The sequence below is a fragment of the Prosopis cineraria genome, unplaced genomic scaffold, assembly GCF_029017545.1.
Source record: "Prosopis cineraria cultivar Desert tree isolate PC_DT_omini unplaced genomic scaffold, ASM2901754v1 PC2, whole genome shotgun sequence".
Taxonomy (NCBI): Eukaryota; Viridiplantae; Streptophyta; class Magnoliopsida; order Fabales; family Fabaceae; genus Prosopis; species Prosopis cineraria.
The window spans coordinates 40,929,046-40,950,490 of NW_026555333.1; the positions used below are offsets into that span (position 1 = coordinate 40,929,046).

Consider the following 21,445-nt stretch of genomic DNA (forward strand, 5'->3'; position numbering starts at 1 on the left):
ATTATGGTAGCACTTCTTGTAGTGTGCTCTCTAATCAAGTTTATTTGATTATGCAGATTGCATCCATTGAGTTGGTCGGGCAGAATCTGATCAATCTGGGGTCTAAAGATTTCCTTAATATAGATCTTGTGTTGTCCAAGGATCATATGCTTTCTATGCTAGCTACATGCCTCAACAAAAAAGAAAAAAAAGAAAAGAAATCTTGTTCTTGAGCTCACAAAAAAGGTAACTTATGTATATAACTGAGTCAGTATTTGTATTTTATTTTTTAAATTAAATATAGATGAGCATCCTTTTAGCAATCTTTGTAATTCGCTATCCTTTAGTCCTTCTTAAATTTAATGAATTTCAAAGGGGAAAAATTGTCTTATGACATTCAATAATTATTTTAAAGGGCATGAGAGATTTTTTTTTACACATTATTTCCTTTTTTTATAGTACAAGGTCAATATTGCACAATACATTGTGTCTTCTTTGGGTTTCTCACAATGTTTGTCAAATTCAGATCATGATCTTAAATCCAAGGTTGTAGTAGTGTATGAAAATTGGGTAGATGTTAATGAAAATTTTATTGTACGTATTCATTTACCTCTATCTATCTATTGACAAGCATATAAAGTGATCTTAGTTTAGATATGTTTGAAACTGTTCGGTTATCTAATTGTTCACCATTTTCTCCATTGAAGTTAAAGATTCTCAATTCAACATACTATGCTATTTCTTATTGCAACTAATAATAAGAATTTATATTTATAGTCTTGAAGCCAATGAAACATATTTTTGTTTCTTACTAGTGTTTTGTTGGTTGATTGCAGAATTTAAGGTTCAATGGACTGGATCACGATTTTTCTCCATTTATGCAACATGCAGGAGTTCTATCTATTCATGTGTATCATGTACTCATTTATATGAACAAAAAATGTTTCAAAAGCAAGCCATTGATGCAAGTGAACTTGATTGAAAAGCCAAGCCAGCAGGAAATATCACATATGAATGTACTTATTCTTGTTGTGCTATGTAATATTTTCTTGTTATTGGCTTTTTTTGTGTATGTAAGAGGTCAGTTTGGGATTTAAAAGGACTTGAGCATTTGGTGTAGTTGATTAAGGTTTGTTTCTTTTCATTTAGTAGATTTAGACAAAACTGATCTGGGTCGTAATTAATAACAAACATTAACTAAAGCAAAAAATTTATTTGACGGTTGTTTTAAAAAATTTTCAACCATTATTTGACTATTTTTTAATTATTTAGTAAACACAAATTTTAAATGACGTAAAAATATTTGTTAATTATACAGCTGTAAGAAAAAAGGGCCTACTTTTATTGTAGTGTACAGTGTTCTAATGAGTTAAACTAATTCTAATTATATTAAATTGATAAAGGCAACAAAATAACCCAAAGGATTTTCTCCAAAAGTCACCTGGTTTGCCATGATAATGGGGAACTTCACCGAGGTGCCAATTCTCTCAAGTTTAGTTTTATTGCAATTATACCATGTTCAAGCTTTGGAAAAAGACCATAACTGGATTTTATAAATATAAAAAGAAAACATGTTCCATGTGAAAGGAAACATAAATAATTACACAATAAGTCAATTATATTTAATTTCATTTTTGTTTCTTTACATCAAGCATAAGGAATATGCTAGTATTTCCTTTGAAAATGATATCACTTTAGTTGTTTAATCTCAACCGTTCATGACAGTTTTATGTCATATCATCTTGAGGTGTAAATCACACTTTTCAAGATTATTAAACATTACATTTTGTCCACACACATAATTAATGGCTTTGTGTCAATCTTAATCATTAATCGCAAAACATTTGATTCATTTGATGAAATCTAGAAAACATACTATTCCAATATCCCATCATTTTTTGAGTAAATGGTCATTTTTATCCCTAAACTTTACTCTTAAGGTTTGGAAGTACCTTGAACTTGATACCGGTTCATTTTTGTCAATGAATGGTCATTATGTGGGTCATTTTTATCCTCGACGCTAACTCATTCAAGCGCCGTTATGTGGTTCTCATCATTTGCATTTTTTAAATACTCCCTCCATTCCAAATTATAAAATACTTTTAGATAAAATCTTACATATCATAAACTTCATTAAATCCACCTAACCACATTATCTTAAAAAAAAAATATAAACTTTTAAAAATACCCATCATTTAATATATTGAAAAGAAAAGGGATGAAAATTAATTATAGAGAGAGAATGGGTAATATTAGAATTCGCACATTAATGAAACCATAATTTACTCAAAATGTCTTATATTTTGGAATAGAAAAACTTTTTCAAAAGTGCCCTATAATGTGGGACAAAGGGAGTTTTTTTTACAAGGGTTAAGGGTTAATTTTTTCCCCAGCTTTTACTACAAAAAAAAACTTTTAGCAATGACTTTTAGCGGTAACTCTAAAAAGTCGCCACTGAAAGTTTGATCTTTAGCAGTGATATGTAAAGTCATTGTTGAAAGTGTGACCTTCTGTGATGACAATATAAAGTCACTATTAATTGTTAAACTTTCAGCAGCAACAAGTGCATGTCGTTGCTGAACGTTCACAATAAACGACAACTTTTTAAAGTCATCATAAAAAATGTGACTTTCAACTGTGACTTTGAATGTCGTTATTGAAAGTTTGATTTTCATAACAATTAATAATAACAAGATATTATCATCATGAATTTTTTATTTTTTGTTTAATATAATATTTAACATTTTAAGACATTAATTTTACTGTATAATTGTAATTTTATGATGAATATATAAAATAATTAATGAGTTTTCATTTAATATCTTTTATGGTTAAATTGATACTTTAAAATAATGAAATTATTTTAAGATAAGGTTAAAGTGTTAGTTAATGTTAATGAGCCGGAGTAAAGAATCAAATCAAACCGTATTATTTTATGTTAGTTTTTATTATCAAGTATGTTCGATTTCATTTTGTCCAACTATTTAAGTCAGTTTGGTTCATTACTTTTAGTCAATTCAAGATCAAATTTAACTGAATTGACCAATGCACGCCCTTATATAAAGTAATAAATTCTTTCAAAAACTTATTGTTTGGTATTTTAATTTGGAATGCTTATATTGTGGTAACAAGTCTCTATTTTCACATGTTTTATAATTAAATTGATATTTTAAACAATAATACTACTTGTCTCTAATAATTAGACATGTGATAATTAAATTTATTTATTTATAAAATGATATTTTAACTAATATGATTTTTCAATTCAGATTTTTTAAGTTTTGAAGCTTGATGTTGGTTTAGAGATTCCTAGTTCAATTACTGGTAGGGAAGAGAAAAATGAATGAGATATTCAAAATTTCCACATTTAATGTTTAGAATATATGAAATACATCTATGTGATACTATATGATTTTTTGTTTGATACTATCTTGAGACATAAATATAAAAAATTAGATAATATTGTGTATAATTTTTTCCTCCCTCTGTTCAAAAACGAAAGTTATTTTTTGAGAAGTTGAATGTTCAAAAATATAAGGCATTTTTAATCTTTTGAGGTGTAATTATTACCTTTTTTTAAAAGTGTCCACATTGATAATAATTTTATATTTATTGTAGGGTGTTTAATAAGAATAACTATAAAAAGATAGAGTTTGTTTGAAAGTAGGTAACTACTTTATTAGGGTAAAATTTAGTTAAAAATGCCTTACATTTTTTAATAAATGGAGTATAAGATTATCATTTAAAAATAAAAATTATTAAAAATTAAAATATAATGTTAAAAAGTGAAGAACTTTACTTAAAAGTTATTATTAATTGAAAGTAAACTCAAAATCTATATATAAACTTGTATTGTAAAATTGTAATAGTTCACTTATATCATAGATAGTTACTTCCTCCATTAAAAAATAAAAATCATTTTTTGAAGAGTTCAACACCCTATTAAATAAGAATAAATATGAAAAGATGGTATTAGTTTGAAGATAAGCAACTGCTTTATTGAAAAATGAAATCTGGTTAATTGCATTTTTTAATGGATGGAGTAATTAAAATATATAATTATATAATTAAAGTGTGATATATACACATACAAATTTATATAAACATGAAGGCAAAACTTAAATACTTTGCTTTGTATACTTAATATAATTTTGTCTAATCAAATCAAGACATGTAAACTTTAAAGTGTTAATAGTATTGGGGGCAAACATAATTTTGGGTCTCTACATTTTTTTTAAGTTTTGTTATAAGTTCCTACACTTTTTTTTTTAGTATTCTAAATCACTACACTGTAGTTTTTTAAAAAAAAGTGTAGAGATTAATAGAAAAATTTGAGCAAAGTGTAAAAATTTAAAGTTATATTTTTTCTAATATTAATAACAATAATTTGTTGTAGAATAATAACATAAAAAGGTATATACGTTATGATTTAATTAGAGAAAAAGTATCTTAAGTATATAATGCAATTTTTTCCTAAACATATATATTTCAGTTGGTAATATTATATATCATAATTATTTTCCTTTTTAGTTTATTTTTTGATAATTTAAAGTATTTATTAATATAACATGGTAAACTAATCCAATTTATTTTTTTTTTGGGCCTGAAATCCAATTTATATTGAACTCAAATAATAATGGCAATAAAATAATTGTAATCCAACTAATAATAACAAGGCAAGATTATTAGCACTTTATATTTGAAAACAAAGGTATAGATGGAAACGAAAATTTTAGACCTTAAAGTCATGGAAATGCTACTACAACAACCCAGATTTTATTGTCAAAACCCACTAATTTCTAGAGTCCCTGCCGTGTTAAAGCCATGGAAAAAGACCATAATTGATTTCCATGACTATAAAAAAGAAGCATTGTTCATGCGAAAGGAAATGCAAATAATTATACAATAAATCAATTATATTAAATTTCTCCGTTTTAGTTTCTTAACATCAAGCGTAAGGAATTCACTAGTATAGCTTTTAAAATGATATTACTTTAGTTATTTAATCTCAACTGTTCATGAAACTTAAAAAACGGCTATATGTCATATCATCTAGATGTGAAAATCACTCTTTTTAAGATTATTAAAATGATACATTCTGTCCACTCATGTAATTAATGATTTTATGAATCTCAACCATTCATCATGAGGAATTTAAGTCATTTGATAAAACTTAAAAAACACACTATTCTAATAGCCTATTTTTTTTTAATCATAAATGTAATATCTGAAGAAGCTTTTAGTACACATTGTTTTGAGAGTTCATTGTTTTTTATTTATCATAAACCTAATATTTGATGAAACTTTCGGCGCAGACGGTTTTGATAGCCCTATGTTTTTTTTTTTATCATAAGTCTAATATCGAATGAACATTCGGCGCATATTGTTTTAACAATCCTTTGTTTTTTTCACCTTAAAGCTTATTTATATCTATGAGACCCCATTAGCTTTAAGTGTGTTTAGACACAAACTTACAAATGGATTGTTACAAATTTTATTTGTCAAGTTTCATGAAGAAATTGCTCATGAAATCTAATGGTGACAGAGAAGAAAGTAATGATGATACTAGCGGATAGCTTCGCAAGGGTTTGGTTTTTTAGAGAAATCGGATCAATGGAATACCAAAAATTGAAACTAATATTTATAAATAATATGTTATTTGTAGATTGTATTATTGGTGAAGATTGTGGTGAGAGAGAAATTTTAAGGAATAATTTATTAAAAAAGCCACGAGGTAACCATGCTTTTAATTTATGATTAGTGTTACTTCATGTTAATTGGGTGATTATTGAGAAAATTATAAATTTTGTAATATTATATAATTGTGCAATATTATTATAAATTTATTTGATTATTGTGGGAGGTGTTGGGAGACTTGCTATTGTTGTTGTATTTATGTGCCACGTGATACGCCCCTATTGGAGCTTAATAGGTGGCTTGTAAGGGCTCGGGCTAATCTACCTTTGGCCGGGTAATTTAGCACCGAGTGAGGGCTACGGCTCGAGGTTAATGGAGGGATATAAGGATGGTTGTTTGTGTGTATTGTAATATTTCTTATATTTGTTGGAATTATATTATTTTTAATTTTCACTTAATAAGTACACACTTAACTGTTTGTATACACTATCATAAATTGGCTTTGGTTACTGGGACTTTTGAGTCTCATTATGTGGTTAACAATTTTCAGGAGAAGAGCCACGAGTGACACGTGGAGGAGTCCCAGAGGCTTAGTGGTATAGATCCACTGTCTCTTTTGGGTATTTAATTTATGATTTATAATGTGTTATATTGCCAATATTAGGGCTTTTTGTTTATTGTCAATTATATGAATATATAAATGTAATCATGCCTTTCAAACTATTTCTATTTTTGGTACAATTTGGATGACTGTAATTTTAATATTTAGTTTACTTTGGATTGGTTAAAATGGCATGATTATAAGGCCAAATAACTGGCTTGTGTTGAAAATTTATTAAATTACTTATTTTACTTGTTGGGAGTATAAGGATGGACAAATGTGATTTAGTTTACTTGTTGGGAGTATAAGGATGGACAAATGTGATTTAGCCTAATGGCATGTGGGAGGTAAAAATTTATCTGAAATGTTATAGTGTGTGAGTTGAAGTTAATTATAAAATATTTTATATTGAAATTATTGATATAAAAATGTGTTGGGTAGCTATAACCTAATTATGGTTGAGTTAAATTATTTTAAAAAAAAAAATTTGGTGTGTTACACCAATGCACGTGGTTGATCTCAATAATAAATATCTACAATATTTTAGGGTAATTTAGTGTTGTAATTGGGTAAACTAATTCAATTTATAGTGAACTCAAAGGACAAAGGCAACAATAATTGTAATCCAACCAATAATAACAAGGCGAGATTATTAAAGTTCACTTTACATTTTGAAACAAAGGCATGGATAGAAATGAATTTTTTAAACCTTAAAGTTTATCAAAAATTAGAGAAAAGAATTGCATAGTTTGAAAGTTCTCTAAACTCACGTTCGACGATCCAAAAGTAAGCTAGCGAAAGAATTTCTAGAGTCCATAACGTGTTAAAGCTATGGAAAAAGACCATAATTGATTTCCATGACAATAAAAAAAAACATTTTTCATATGAAAGGAAATGTAAATAATTATAACATAAGTAAATTATATATAATTTCATTTTAGTTTTTTAACATCAAGAGTAAGGAATACGCTAGTATTACTTTGAAAATGATACTTTCTCTGGTTTCATTTTTAAATCACTTCCAGCATATTTCATTGAAATTAAAAAAAATTTTAAACTTTGTTAACTTTATTTTAAAATTTAACAAGTCTTCACTTTTATTACTAATAAATATTCTCAAATCTCATTACTGATATTTTTATTTAAAGCATTTAATAAAGATAAAAATATAAAAAGAAGCATTAAAAATTGAGAAATGCCTTATAAATAAGATAATTTTTTTTTCCCTATAAATAAGACTAGAGGAATATTGCTTTTACTCTTAACCGTTCATGAAACCTAGAAAATAGCTATGTATCATATCATCTCAAGGTGTAAATCACACTTTTTAAGATTATTAAAATGATACATTTTTGTGGACTCATGCAACTGATAGATTTGTGAATCTCAACCATTTATCACAAGGAATTTGAGCCATTTGATGGAACTTATAAAACACACTACTCTAAAAGCCCATTCTTTTTTATTATAAACCTAATATTTGTTGAAACTTTCGGTGCACACTATTTCGAGAGTCCATTTTTATCACAAACCTAATATCTAATGAAACTTTCAACGCACATAGTTTTGATAGCCCATTGGTTTTTTTTTTTTTTGATAAACCTAATATTTGATAAAATTTTTAGCGCACATTATTTTGACAATCCATTTTTTCTTCACCTTAAAGCTTATTTATATCTATGAAATGCCATTAGCTTAAGCGTGTTCAGACACGAACTTACAAATTGATTGTTACCAAGTTTTATTTGCTGAGTTTCATGAAGAAATTGCTCATGAAATCTAACGGTGACGAAGAAAAAAGTAATGATGATACTAGCGGACAGCTTTGTAGGGGTTTGGTTTTTCAGAGAAATCATATCAATGGAATACCAAAAGATATTATGATGCTGCTTGCACCGTTCTCTCTCCTATCGTGCCTCTTTTTAATGAATTAATCAGTTGCATTTTTGGCCTTTCATCTCAGCACTCTATTAGATTACGCCTTTCATCCTATCAATAACACTTTACTATGAATTTGATGAACAGACTTAGAGGCATGATTCGCGAGCACTTGGAGAGAAGAAATCGGAGAGCTGTGATATGCCTTGTTAAACAATTTAGTCCATGTTAGGTACTATTCCTGGTTAAACATACATGTTACTGTGATATGATGAAACTATTTCATTTCTTGAGTGTAAAATTTTTTGATTATTGAAGATTATTTTTGTGGTTTATATATTTGAAGAATGGTAGGTAGTAATTTCATCTCCACTTTTCAATTTATTTTTGTGGTTTTGAAAATTATGTATAGAAAATGGACAGGCTGTAAATTTAATATTTTTCCTTCCTTATAATTTTATTCTTTGCTATACTTTCGTAGTAATAATCTGGTAACAAGAGATTATATGGACTTGTGAAGGCAACTAATCAAAAGCCTACGTATTCTTCAATGGGATTTGTGTTTGTCTTGCTCAATTTTTATTTAATTTCTTGGACATTTGCTTTATGTTTATATATTTTAAATTTTTTCTAGCACTATCAGTTACTCTCAGAGGACAGATCCTACATTTTCAAGATAGATAAACATGCTCAACTGCAATTATGGTAGCACTTCTTGTTATATGCTCTCTAATCAAGTTTACTTTTTTTATGTAGATTGCATCTACTGAGTGGGTGGAGCAGAACCTTTCTCAATCTGGGTTCTAAAGATGTAATGTAGTTAGAGTGTTGTTCAAGCATCTGGTTTATGCATGTGTGAATTTCAGTTTTTTTAAATTAAATGTATGAGCATCCTTTTAGCGATGCTTTGTAATCACTACTTTGTGCTGCTTAAATTTAATTCATTTTAAATGGAAATAATTGTATTATAACATTCATGAGAATTATTCAGAAGGCATGAAAGATTAGTGTTGCAAGGTTAGTGCTGTACAACACATTGCATTTACTCTAGATTTTTTACTAATGTATGAAAAATCAAGTTATTAAATGGCCAAACCTGAACCTCTTCAGGCTTTAAGCCAACTCCAATGCCTGAATTATTATTATTTTTATTTTTAAAATTAATTTTAATTTAATTTTTTACTTTAAAGTTAATTATTTTTATTTTATAAAAATATAAAATATATTTTTTGAGATACCTAAACAATGTAAAAGACTTAAATTTTTTATAAAAAATATGTGGGTTTTAAAATTTAAAAATTAAAATTAAAATATATTTTAAATATTATTTTGAGATGTTTTATAAATTAAAAATATTAAAAATATGACAATATAAATATTTTAAATTTTATTTAATATATTTATAACTATATACTTAAATATATGGTATCTAAATCTTAGTATAAAATGATCTAAAAATTAAATATTTTATTAATATTTCATATATCATATATATTTTTTACAATGAATTCTTTTGTATTTAGATATTTGGGCTCAGCCATAACTTGATTAAGCTTGACCTGAAGTTTTTCAAGTAAGGTAATCAAAATAATGGTTAGGGTTCCGTCGTCCTTTCCCACTAGGCCTAATGGGCTCACCATGAACAGTTGTGCCACGGAGTCCAACTTCATGATTCTGGTTTTCAATTGGGCCTTTTTAACTGGAGGAGACTTGAAGACTTTCAAAGTGATGAATTCTCCACCGTGAACAAACCGAGCAGTGGTCGTACTATATAGTATGAAATTAAACATGGGGGCCCAACGTCTCTAGCCATTATGCTCTATTGACAATGTCGACTCCAGCCATCGGCAACACAAATGCTTGAACCTGAATCATGTGCTCGCAAATCTGTATAGGCAAATCAGCGATGTAGCCTTGGCTCGTCATGATTTGCCCTATCCCCACTAGCACGCATAAGATCGAAAATGGCTCCACGGAACATTTAAGTATTATTTTATGAAGCAAAAAAAAAATAAAAATAAAAAAATAAGGGAACCTTCTTTCATATCTTCCCAACAATTTGCTAGAGCCACGAAACTCTTCACATAATCATCATATGAACCCTGTTAAGTGAGCTTAAACAATTGCCCATGTGCGCACTCGTATTGGGTTGGACCAAAATGAGCTTCTGCTGCTTGAGCTAACGCAGACCATGAAGTAATTTGATTTGCCCTTTTAATTTCATCATCTGAAACCAAGGCACAGTTACACCCTCCATGTGTATCCTCGTTACATTTTTCTGGGACTTAGCGGTCTTGAAAAACCAGAAGTATTGTTCTGCACAGAACAACCAATCCAAAGGTTCAGTGCCATTAAAATGAGGGAATTTGTCCTTTACCTGTCTCAAAAAAAGAATCACTCATTGTGATTCAGGAATGCAAGAGGTTATTATTTCATATGCTTTCATTTTCACTCTTTCTATGCTTAGTCTCACTTTAATAAGGGCAGGAAAGTTGTATTGTAGTATCAGGTTCCTTAAAAAATCTTTATTTTTTTAAGGTAAAAACTCAAATTGGCCTGAAAACTTAGAATGATGGGGGTCAGGGTTAACTATATATGAACTTTTAATATTTTTAGATATTTTAAATTTAGTCCAAATAATCCCATTGAATTGTTGGCCGTACCAACGTTATAGAAGGGGCACAACTTGACATGCCCACCCAATCACATGAAGGAGATGTTCTTAAAGCTTCAACAAACTCATCTTTCCTTAATGCACATCGCACATGATGAAAATTCTACCTAATTCAAATGTGTTGGAATTGGCTGTTCCTAATGAATAAAGTTCATATTCAAAATCCATTAATTTCTAGAGTCCATACCATGTTAAAGCTATAAAAAAGACTGTAATTGATTTCCATGGCTATAAAAAGGAAACATTTTTCATATGAAAGGATAATTATATTTAATTATGTTCATTTCAGCTTCTTAACATCAAGTGTAAGGAATAAGCTAGTTTTGCTTTCGAAAATATATATGTTGTAATAACCCAAGAATTTTAAATAAGATTAAAATATATAATAATGTGTTTTAATTGTTTTTGTATTAATTAAGGTACCTTAACAACATATATATACGGCACATTACTATAAAAAAGCAGAGTTGGTCTGTTCGAATTAAAGAACTTAAAAGAGGCGTTTTATTTTTGTTTCAGCCTTATGAACTTATGACTGTGCCCTCCACTTAAATTAGATATTTTTCTCTCGTTTCTTTTTCCCAGTTCGTCGAACTCACTAGAGGCAGAGGGAAGCTTAGAATCAAACCCTCTGCCATCTCTATTTCCTCGTCCTTCCTTCTCCAATGTTCTGTCCTTGTTGCCGGCAATCGTGGTTACTACTCAACGCTGCCCTGTAAAAATGCCCAGGTCCTCCATGATTCTTCTCGTCTCTGTTTTCTTTTCCTTGTTGTATCTGCGTCGTTGGTGTGCGTGAGGAGCTGGGTTGCCGGAGGTTGTGGATGATTGGAAACGTCCTTCTTGTTCCTTCTCTGTCAGTGTGTCTCTGTAGGTGTTGCGATTAGTGAGCGAGTTCCTTCCTCCTCTGTTTTGTCAATTTCTTTCTCTTCCCTTTTCTTGATTCTTCTTCAGCAACCTTGGGGGGGGGGGAGGAGAGCTCGACCTCTTCCCTTCCTCCTTTATTTGGCCGGCAACCACCGTTGAATGTGCTTTCTCCATTATTCTCGTCAGAGTTATGTTTGCGCGGCCTTCTCCTTCCTCTTCTATCCTGGTTTTCATGCGGGTGTGTGATGAACTTTGTTCTTTTTTCCATGGTTATATGACTAGCTGCTGCTTCTTGCTTCTTTCGTCACTGATTGAAGGTGAGGAGTTTCGAACTCCCTTCTCCTTGTTGGTCCTATTGGTGTGCATGCATGTTTAAATTACAGATATTTTGATTTCCGCTTGCTTTGTTGTTGTGTATGTTCGAACAGAGGAGATGGGGTTTTTACAAGCTAGATTTTTTCAGATTTTTAGAGCTAGGGGTAGTGTGAATTTGAATATTATTTGAGCTTATTTCTAATTCCATTGAAAGAATGAAATTTAGGAAAACTTGTTAATCTAAATATTGATATTTAGAAATTTTGGGAAAGGGTATTAAGAAAAAAGAGGTTTGGTATTTGTTTGAATATGATGCATATAAAATGTTTGATAAAATGCTTGAAAGGAAGTTGGAATTAGAAATAGAGATTTTAAAGAGAAATAAACTTGTTATTATGGTTTAAGCAGTGGTGCCTCCAAGACATTCGAAAAAGTGTCAGCTAGAATGAGTTTTGTTTAATTATGAACTTTTTAAAATTTCATTAACTTTTATAAGGGCATAGTTGGTTTAGATGTTAATTATCTATAAATTTAACTTGAGTTTTGTGAAGAATTTTAATTATGAAGCTACTGCGAGACAAATTAAATTTTGGAAAATTGCATGGTTGATTATTATAAATGATAATGTTATTTGAAGACTTGATTTTTGGAATGCACCTTGATAAAAATGGGTGATAGAAAGAACTCTAAAATTTTAGCGTGATTAAGGATAAATAGGAATTAAGGCATAAAACTTATTTAATTGATAAGATAAGTGATCATGGTGTTGTTGATAATGTAAAAGAGTGTATTAAACTTGAGTAAAGATTATTGAATTATCTTCTACATTGAATAGGGTGTTTAGAAGAAGGAAGATTTGACCTTAAATAGTGAATTTGTACTTAAGAATACTACAGGTAAATAAATAATGTCCTAATCAATTTATATATTAGAAAATTTTCTTTATCAAAATATTGTTTTAACAATTTATAGATATTTATATATTTCTTTAGCATTAGCTACTTTTATTATTTAAATTATTTTATTTCTTGGAGTTGACTTATTTTTTCAAATTGACAAAAATATTTTTACAAATTTTAGTAATCCTTTATTTGATAAAACCAACTATGAAAATTGGTGAACAGTCTATAAAATATTAGTAATGAATTTTCATATATAGAAATATTGATGTTTTTATATGTTTCATGCGAGTTTGATACTAAGAGGAAAAATTATATTTTAAAAGTGATAATTTTCTTGCATATTTGAAAATGAATCTTAAAAGGGACTCTATACAAAATACTTATTGCTAATGACAGTCCTGTTAACCCTTGGCGTGCCATGGTCAATGACTAGTTAATTTAATTTTTATAAGCTTTGTTCTCATGTTCGTTATTCGTGGGTCTCGTACCTGTGTTTGTTTCATGGCTTTGACCATGTTTGATTAGTTATCCTTGCAGATTATGTGTTTACATTTGTTTTTGTGGCATAAGCTGCGTTCGGTTTATTCTCGTAGACTGTGTGTGCATGTTTGTTAATTATTTTGATAAGTCCTTAGAAATATTTTTAATTACTTGGTGATTTTGAATTCCACTAGTTTAAATTAGTAAATATTACTATATTTATTTATTTATTTATTTATTTATTTATTTTATTTGTCTTCTTAAGATCAAGTGATAAGGATATTTGATATTATAAATTTAATGCTCCAAGATTTCACTTAAGGCTATATAGAATCTCTTTTGTTCAAAGTTTATTAAATATTTTATATGGAATTATTGTCTTTTTAATCTATACAATCATTGTCATTTATTCACTTCATCCTTTTAAATTTTATTAATACTGGGATGTTATTTACTAGAAAGTATTTGAATTGATCTCAGATAGTATAACTGATATCATATGTTTTGTTGACCACTGGAGGACTTTTGTTGAGTTGGGTGGTTATTCATCTTGGACACGCCTTTTTCCTTCAATGTAAATATTTGGTTATGAAAATATCTTCTTTTTATGTAGATTCTAAAGTCTATGTAGTATGTTTTGAAAATATCATTTAGAGTGTTCTACATTAACTACAGTTACGGTCCTAATTCTCTTTTATTACGTTGTCTATTTATTGCTAAGGAGCAGAGCTTTATGTTGTTGGATGCATATTGTAAGGATTTCTATTGTGTAGATGTTTTCGAGAGATTCTACTTTAAAGGGAAATCTTGCTGAAATTTTTACAAAAGTTTAAAATTTTGATTTATATGAAAAATAAAATTAGGTACATATAATCATGTTGATAGTGGATCAATTGTATTAACCTAAAATTTTTTCTTAATTGAGACTTCAAGGATGTATATTTGTACATTTATCATGTGGCGGTCACATTAAATTTTTAAGGTGTAACATATATACATATATATATATATATATGTATATATTATTTTAATTGTTTAATCTCAGCCATTTATGAGACCTAAAAAACGGCTATATTTCATATCATTTCAAGGTATAAATCACATTGTTTAAGATTATTAAAACGTTATATTTTGTTTGTTTATGTAATTGCTACTTTGCGAATTTCAACCATTTATCGCAAGAGATTTGGGTCATGTGATAAAACTTAGAAAACACACTATTCTAAAAGCTCATTGCCTTTTTAACCATAAACCTTATATCTGATGAAATTTTTGACACATTGTTTTGAGAGTCCATTGTCTTTTATCATTAACCCAATATTTGATGAAACTTTTGACGCACACACTGTTTTGATAGCCTATTGATTTTTTTTTAATCATAAATCTAATATCTAATTAAACTTTTGGTGCACAATATTTTGATAGTCCATAGTTTTATTCACCTTAAAGTTTATTTATATCTAAAAAATGCCGTTAGCTTAAGTGTGTTTAGACACAAACTTGCAAATTGATTCTTACCAAATTTTATTTGCCCTAGGGCTTCATGAAGAAATTGCTTATGAAATCTAATGGTGATGGAGAAGCAAATAATGATACTTGAGGCTTTTGGAGGGGTTTGGTTTTCAGAGAAACAGATCAATGGAATACCAAAAGGTATAACATTTAAACTTCTAAATCAAATTAAGTGGGTTTATCCTATCTTTGCAATTTCAACCAAATTATAGAGATAAAATGTACCAAACATCTGGTGAAGCATGGTTGATCATATATTCTTCTTGCTTTTTTTAATACTTAGTGTTTTTGCAGTACAAAAGGATCGGAAGAACCCAATGGATTTGATTCGCTTATGTAGAAGTAATCACTTGGAGTTTGGAATGGTTGGTAGTAATTTCATCTTCACTTTTCAATATCTTTTTGTGGTTTCAAAAGTTATGTATGGAAAATAGATAGACTGTATATTATTTATTTTTCTTTCCTTTTAATTTTTCTTTGCTATACTTTAAGCAGGACAAAGTAGTGAATTACAAAGCATCGCTAAAAGAATGCCCATACATTTAATTTTAAAAAAATTGAAATACACATATGCATAAACCAGATCCTTGAACAGCACACTCTAACTACATTAAGGACATCTTTAGAACCCAGATTGATCAGAACGCATATTACAAGGAAGGTTCTGCTCCACCAGATGCAATCTACAAAAAAAAGTAATCTTGATTAGAGAGCATATTACAAGAAGTGTTACCATAATTGCAGTTGAGCATGTTTATCTATCTTGATAATGTTGCGATTTGTCCTCTGAGAGTAGCTGACAGTGCTAGAAAAAATTGATAATATATAAACATAAAGCAAATGTCTAAGAAATTAAATAAAAATTGAGCAAGACAAACCCAAATCCCATTGAAGAATACATAGGCTTTTAATTAGTTGCCTTCATAAGTCCATATAATCTCTTGTTACCAGATTATTACTGCAAAAGGATAGCAAAGAATAAAATTATAAGGAAGGAAAAATATTAAATTTACACCCTACCCATTTCCTATACATAATTTTCAAAACCAGAAAAATAAATTAAAAATTGGAGATGAAATTACTACCTACCATTCTTCAAAAGGTTCCAGCTCTTCCATAATCCTACAATTAAAGAATCGTTAATTAGTGCCGTTTAATATTTTGCAAAAAGATATAGGCTTCTATCCCAAGAGAGGGAAAAACAAATCAAAAGAAATTGGAGAATCATGGACAGAGTGCCTATTATATGTGGATGTTAACTAAAAGAAAGAAAGAAATGAAATAGTATTATTATCATATCACAACAACAACGTATAATACCTAATTATACTACAAAAAAATTAACTTTTGTCGCTGCGAAAAGTTAAAAATTTGCTGCTGAAAGTTTTTAGTGGCAACAAAAAGTTGCCATAATATCGCCGTAAGAGCTCTTAACGCTGATTTTATCTGTGATGACAATAAAAGTCGCCACTGAAAGTAAAAAATTAGAAGCAACAAATGTCGTAAAAAATAAAATTTGTCACCGCAGAAAAATAGTCGTTGTTAAAAGTTGAGAAAACCACACATCTGCTACAATCAAATAATCACTACTGAATGTTAAGTATTAGCAGTGACATTTGTCACTACAGAAACTATCAATCAGCGGCAACTTTTTTGTCGTTGTTGAAAAGTAATGTTAGTTTTACCCACCCTTATGTTGCCACCTCACACCCTCCACGTGTTACCATGTCACCTCTCCACATGGCGCCATGTCACCCTCCACGTGGTGCCTTGACCTCACACAATGTGGCACCATGTCACCCTCCATGTGTCGGACCCACCTCACACCATGTGTCATCACTTTACCAATTTATATTTTTATTTCACAAGTTACCTCCTTTAAAGTTTGAACTCATGACCTCCTCCTTTTGTATCCAATCATTTTGCCATTGAGTTGGAGTGAACTTGCAGTCTATTACTGCATAATTAAATATATATATATATATTATTATTATTAAACTATACAAACACACACACACACACACACACACACATATTGAATATTAAATATTATAAAATCTCATTGCTATCATTAAATACTTCAATTTAATTCTTTTAATTTATTCAAATTATATTATTTATTTTTTCTAAAGTAAAATATAAATATAGTTGATACAATATCATTTGTATTATTTATTTTAATTTTTTTACTTCTTGAGGTTATTATATTATTTATTTTAATGTTCATATTTATAATTATAATATAAAAAATATATAAGAATAAATAATAAAAATATAGATGATTATACATTAGTTCATAATTATTTATTTTTCTAGCTAGTTTTGTTTAAAATTTTATTTTTACTTTTAATTACCAATAACTCTAAAGTAATGTAATTGTGTTGTTTTTACATTACACTTTACTTTTTTAATTAGTTTTCATTTTTAAATTATAATTTTATAAGAAAATTATAAAATATATTATCTAATTTTTTTATATTTATGTCGCAAGATAGCATCAAACAAAAAAATCATATAGCATCACATACATTGATATATTTCATATATTGTAAAACTTAAAAGCATAATTTTAGAATATCTCATTTTTCTTCTTTTCATCTTTCTCTTTTCTATAATTAGCTATCAAATTGAAAACATCTAAACTGACATCAGGCTTTAAAGTTACTGGTATTAAATGTAGAACTTGAATTGAAAAATTATATTAGATGAAATATCATTCTATGAATGAATAAATTTAACTATCACATGTCTAATTATTATAAACAAGTAGTGTTATTATTTAAAATATTAATTTAATCATAAAATATTTAAAAATAGAGACTCATTACTACATTATATGCATTCCAAATTAAAAAATCAAACATTAGATTTTTGAATGAATTTATCACTTCACATAGGAGTATCCATTAGTCAATTCAATTAGATTTGGTGTTATTTGACCAAAACCAGTTAACTAAATTGGCCTAAATAGTTGTATTGAATTAAACCAAATATTACTTGATAACAAAAATTGACATAAAATAATATGGTTTGGCTTAATTTTTTACTCTAACTTATTAGCATTAAATAATACCTTAACCTTATTTTAAAATAATTTTATTATTTTAAAGTTACAATTTAACCATAAAATATATTAAATAAAAATTCATTATGTTATTTTATATATTCATTATAAAATTACAATAATACAATAAAATTAATGTATTAAAAATTTTAATATTAGATTAAACAAAAATAATAATGTCAAAAATATAAAATCAAACTTTCAGCAGCGACTTTGAATGTTGCCGCTGAAAGTGAGACTTCTAATGGTGACTCAACAAGTTATCACTAAAAGTCTTACTTTCAGCGATGATAATATAAAGCTGTTGTTGATTGTCAACATTCAGCAGTAACTTATATGTTGTCACTAAAACTTGTAACATATTTATTATAATGTTAGTTTTTAAGAAATCATGATACATTTTAAAATATGTTGATAATCAACAACGACTCTAAAAAGTTATTGTTAATTGTCAACTGTCAGTGGCGACATAGAAGTCGCTGTTGAAACTTAGACCTTCAACGATGACATACACTTGTCGCTTTTAAAAGTTTGACAATCAGTGGCGATTATATATTGTTGTTGCAAAAATTCACCCTTTTTGTGACAACTTTTTTTGTTATCACAGATTGTTCATTTTCAACTGTGACTTTTTAGAGTCGCCACTGAAAGTTTTTTTTTTTTTTGGTAGTGTAACATGGACTAAATTGTTTAACAAGGCATATCACATCTCTCCAATTTCTTCTCTCTAAGTACTCGTGAATCATGCCTCTAAGTCTGTTCACCAAATTCATAATAAAGTGTTATTGATAGGATGAAAGGCGTAATCTAATAGAGTACTGAGCTGAAAGGCCAAGACTGTAACTGATTAATTCATTAAACAACTTACTGGCATTTGTAGAGGCATGACAGGAGAGAGAACGGTGCAAGGAGCATCATAATACCTTTTGATATTCCATTGATCTGATTTTTTGTAAAAACCAAATCCCTGCAGACCTGGCCGCTAGTATCATTACTTTTTTCCCCATCACCCTTAGATTTCATGAGCAATTTCTTCTTGAAACTCAGCAAATAAAATTTGGTAACAATCACTTTGTAAATTTGTGTCTAAACATACTTAAGCAAATGGGGTTTCATGGATATAAATAAGCTTCAATGGATTGTCAAAACAATATGCACTGAAAGTTTCATCAAATATTAGGTTTGTAATAAAAAACAACAGGATGTCAAAACCATGTGAGCTGAAAGTTTCATCAAATATTAGGCTTATGATAAAAATGAACTCATTTTGCGTCAAAAGTTTCAATAAATATTAGGTTTATAATAAAAAAGAATGGGCTTCTAGAGTAGTGTGTTTTATAATCATCAAATGACTCCAATTACTTGTGATGAATGTGGTTGAAATTCACAAAGCCATTAATTGCATGAGTGGACAAAACTTATCATTTTAATAATCTTGAAAAGTGTGATTTACACCTCGAAATAATATGACATATAGCTGTTTTCTTGGTTTCATGAACAGCTGAAATTAAACAACTAAATTAAAGTAATATCATTTTAAAAGTAATATTAGCATATTCCTTACGCCTGACGTTAGAAAAACTGAAATGAAATTATATATAATTGACTTACTTCATAATTTTCTGCGTTTCCTTTCATATGAAAAATGTTTCATTTTTATTGTCATGGGAATCAATTACGGTCTTTTTCCATAGCTTTAACACGGTATAGACCTCTAAAAATTAGTGGATTTTGACAATAAAATCTAGGTTGTACTATCAGCATTTTTGCTCCTGAGAACCATTTTTTATTTCAATAATACTCAATTTGAGAGGATTGGTACCATGTGAAGTTCCCCAATATACTATGTCATTGAAAACTGAGTGACTTTTGGATAAAATTCTTTGACTTATTTTTCGCTAGCTTACTTTTGGATTGTCGAACGTGAGTTTGGAAAAGTTTCAAACTATGCAATTTTTTTTTTCCAATTTTTGATAATTTGATTACTTTAAGGTTTAAAAATTTCATTTCTATCCATACCTTTGTTTCAAAATGTAAAGTGAACTTTAATAATCTCGCTCTGTTATTATTGGTTGGATTACAATTATTTTGTTGCCTTTTTCCTTTGAGTTCAATATCAATTGAATTAGTTTACCCAGTTTTAACACTATATATCATATAAGATTAGTAGTATAATAATAATAACTTTCTCTATAAATTTTACCCCAAAATATTTTAGATATTTATAGAGAAAGTTATAATTATTATAACTATTAATCTTTTATGATACATATGTTACATTGGGGTAAACTAATTCAATTTTGCATTAAATTGAATAGATAAAAGGACCACATAACTGTCCCACCAGTAATTAAGAAAAAGGCTAGATCATTAAAGATCACCTTTTAGAGAGATTAATTAAAACTTTATATTTTTGAAGTAAAGATATGGACAGAAATGAAATCTTCGAACCTTAAAATAATATAAATACAAAAATTAGAAAAAAATTGAACCATTTGAAAACTTTTCTAAACCCACCCTTGACAAATCAAAATAGGGGCGGAACTAGAATTTTTAGTTTAGGCGGGCCGTGATTAATTATAAAAGATATAAGATAATTGAAGAAAAGTTATGAGATGTGTATATATATATATATATATATATATATCTCATAAACATTTTAACATATTCACGTTCTTTACACATATATAATCAAAACAGACATTTATACTTTTATTTTTTAAGTTTTACCTATCGATTCATGACATAAAAATAATCAGTTATCATGTTCTGCAATAAACCTTTCAGTAATTTTTTTCAATATAAAATATCGTTAAATTATTGAAGAACTATCTTCCATACCTTTTTTAAAATAAGTTTTATAGTTTTAAAAGATCATTCAATGGTTCTTATTGATATTGAAAGAGTCGGTGCAAGCTTTAGTAAACTATCAGTCAAAGGGTAAAAATTGAACTTTTCAGAATATTAAAAAAGAAATTAGACCTTTCAGCCTCTACAATCTTTTGACATAATTTGCCTATAATAGTCAAGTTATGAAAATTAGGATTTTTGAGTACCTCAAGATCATATAATATTATAATTCACATTCCAATTGAATCGTTCTTTATCAGAAAAATCTCAAGAGTAAAAGTTTTCAACAAGATTGCACATGTTCTTCATATTAAATGATTTAAATGTATCCTTAGAATTCAAACTTGTGTTCAATTTATATAATAAATTCTATTACTTGCTTTCTTAATTTATTATTTAATTATTTCAATTGATAAACTATGACATATTAAATATATCAATACAATAATAATATTCAATTGTCACATAATTTGGGTCAATGAGACCAAATTATATCAAAGTGCAAAAAATTATATTAGGAATTTTAATAACTTAGTTTTTATGGAAAAAAAACTTTTTCTATAAGATTATTCCAAATATAACTTGTTCTATACTCTTAACTCTTCAATAACTGATTATTAAAGTTTAGGAAAAGTTAAATTTTAATAGTGTCAAATATATGTTTAAAAGCTAAAATATAAAATTCTTAC

At 28.2% G+C, this 21,445-nt stretch overlaps 1 long non-coding RNA gene across 1 annotated transcript; it reads left to right on the plus strand.

Annotated features, from left to right (window-relative positions):
• The first annotated feature begins 11,368 nt into the window (after positions 1-11,368).
• On the plus strand, positions 11,369-15,312 carry LOC129301620 (uncharacterized). The gene is made up of 3 exons (XR_008591054.1): positions 11,369-11,950; positions 14,868-14,983; positions 15,137-15,312. It is a non-coding gene; the product is annotated as an uncharacterized LOC129301620 (long non-coding RNA).
• Positions 15,313-21,445: the final 6,133 nt, after the last annotated feature.